The following is a 2,890-nucleotide window of genomic DNA, read 5'->3' as shown; positions in this document are numbered from 1 at the left end:
GGACGTGAACGGCCTCTGAGCATTCGGTTGAACAATGTGTCCGAACCTAGACTGTGTACCTACCAGCACACGACTCGATCGCAATGTGGATTCAAAGATGGGTATTTGCCGCGAGGTGACGGCTATGTGCGTCTGGATTCCAAAAAGTACCAAGACTGGCAAGTGTTGACCTTTGAAGGTTGTAGAGACCGCGAACTATTTCAGCGTGAGTGTGATGTCTACGACCAATGACTTGCAACTCAGCCTTCGGCAGTCGAGCGACCAGACTATCCAGAACCCCAGTGGGGTGCTGGCAAGGCCTCTTAAAGACTCGCTTAGGGGTTTAGTGATCGTCTGACATGTGCAGAGCGCTGATCAATGATCATGGAGGAGCGTGAACGTGTGGAGGCCTGTCTAGCGTCTGATGGTGACAGCCGGGGTCTCGGCTGGTGGTCAAATTTCCACAGAATCTGTGGACACTTATACTACAGCTCACGGCGGAAGCAATAATGCAAACGAACCCTCGGTAGCGCGTACACACGAGCTAATGAGCTCGGTAAACGATATACATACGCCAACGAGTGGTCGTTTCAAGTCTGGGGTGACAACGGAAGCGACAAGTAACAGCACTGGATTAGATGGAGTCACCAGTCTCGATGAAGTTGTCCCGGCCTTGTGCGCAGCCAAATTTGCGAACGAATCATCGATGATTGGTCCAGAGGATGCAGACGTCGCGCTTAAGATGGTGAATACGGCACCGAGTGTTCGTTACGAGATTGGTGCGAATGCCTAACTGTCAAGAAAACGGTCATACGAGGCGCTGAACAGAAGTCAACAACTCAATATGTCGACTGCCAGCGCATTCAATATTGCGAGAAAAAGAACTGAGCAGGTGGCCCAGAGATGGGAAACCAGGCGGAGAAGGAGATGGACACAGTACCGACTGTTGAAATCGAAGCGGATGCCCATGCTGAGTCAAGAAAAGAGTCCGTTGCGACTTTGGACGAGACGTACATGTCGGTTGCTCGCGTGTTAACGACCAAAGGAGATGAAGCAGCGGAGGACACAAGAAGTGATTTCTGCAAGCTCCCACCTAACAACAGCGGCCAGGAAGACTATGCGAAGGAGTTGGCATTCCTGCCAGACCATACCGAAGAAATCAACACAACAATAGACTACAATGCGCCCAATGTTGCTGATCCCCAGCTGTTGACCGATCGCAGGAAACGTCAAATCGCAACGCTGAAGAACCATGAGCACATCCTGATTTGCTAGTGGTAACGCACTGCCGCCGCCAGCCTACGGCGCGAAATGCGATATCGACACGCAGGGGCACGCCCCAATTAAACAGCGTGCCCGACGCGTGCCGTTTCGATTTCTCGGCAAACTGCTCGAGCTGCTACGCGCTTTGTTGCGAGCAGGACTGATCGTCTTTTCAGACAGTCCATGGGCATCGCCGATCATGATTGTGATAAAAAAGAACGGGCTGGACATCCGACTCTGTATCGATTACAAGATGGTGAATGCCATCACCGCAATCATGGAATATGCAATGCCGCTAGTCGACGATCTGTTGACCGATCTCGAGTGTAGCATATGGTTCTGCTCGCTGGATGCTGCTAGCGTATTCTGGGCTGTCATGACGACCTTGCGAGCACGTAAAGTGTCGGCGTTTGTCTGCGCACTCGGACACTTCAAGTGGTTACGAATGTTCTTCGGGTTAAAAAACGCGCCGATGATCTTTCAGCGTATGATTGACAACGCGCTCTGGGGGTTCATTCAGCCAAAGAGAAGCTGGTTTGAATACTCGGAGAGGATGCGTTTAGCTGATGAACAGTCCAAGGAACGTCATGGAACAAGCATCGAGGCATTCACGATTGCCAAGTCGACTAGTTCTAGGAAGACCGCCTTGTAGTACTTTCGAAGGAGCACCGAGAGTTGCAACGAATAGCGCTGTCGCCTTAGCTGGTCGTGGATATCAACCCCGCCCATCCAGCGATGATAGTCGCGCATCGCTTATGGGCAGGGTATGATTTCCTTTCTGCCGCCACGTAGATGCCGCCCTTCGATGGTACAGCAACAACGGCATAAGTTAGGAAGCCGTCGTCACTAAGACACGACCCAAAAGTAACTTACTGCAGGTTTCAATAGATGTACTGCTGCCAGTCGAGAGAAGGTAGACAGGAAGGCGGTCCCACCAAAGCATTACCTGTAGAAGATCGCAGCCCTTTGCGACGGCGATCGTGCTGGTCCCGCGGGGGATATGAGCTGGACGAGTTGCTGCTTTGGTCACGAGAGCTGGCGGAAACCCTTTCTTGTTTGGCTGTATAGTGCCAACCGTGTATACATTCCGAGCCAGGAGCTGCAAAGCTAGTTGGATCGACGTATAGAATCGATCCGTAACCACAGCGTGGTACACACCTTCTTCTGGGGCAGGAAAAACTTCATGCAGATTACGGATAACCGCTGCAGGGCCAGAGCTCGGGTCTGCTGAAAATCGGGTCGTCGATTGACCTCCGAGCTCGTCTGAGTGCTGGTTAGTCCCACAAAATACTTCCAGACTTCGATGCAGCACAATACAACATTCCAAACAATACAGAGGTAGACAAATACAACATGTGAGACTTAGGCAAAAAAAAATACTCCACGATGGAGGCCGTCAAACTACGTACCGTAGACAATACGCTGTGTCAGCACAGCATGTCATAAACAGTTTTGTGCCCCATTGGTGGGGCTTGTCCTTCATAAATTGCCTGGTCACGTTGTGACGACTTCTTGATGGAATCATGGCCTCGTCGAACGACACAACGGGAGGGACGTTGTATCCCCTTGCAAACGTCTGCTGTAGCGTGTCCACTACGGAGCGGACTTTCCAGGCGCGGTCCGTTTCAGCTCTCGGGTCTGTTTGTCG

This window comes from Phytophthora infestans, genomic scaffold, assembly GCF_000142945.1.
Source record: "Phytophthora infestans T30-4 supercont1.8 genomic scaffold, whole genome shotgun sequence".
Lineage (NCBI taxonomy): Eukaryota > Oomycota > Peronosporomycetes > Peronosporales > Peronosporaceae > Phytophthora > Phytophthora infestans.
Note: the sequence above shows the minus strand (reverse complement) of the source record.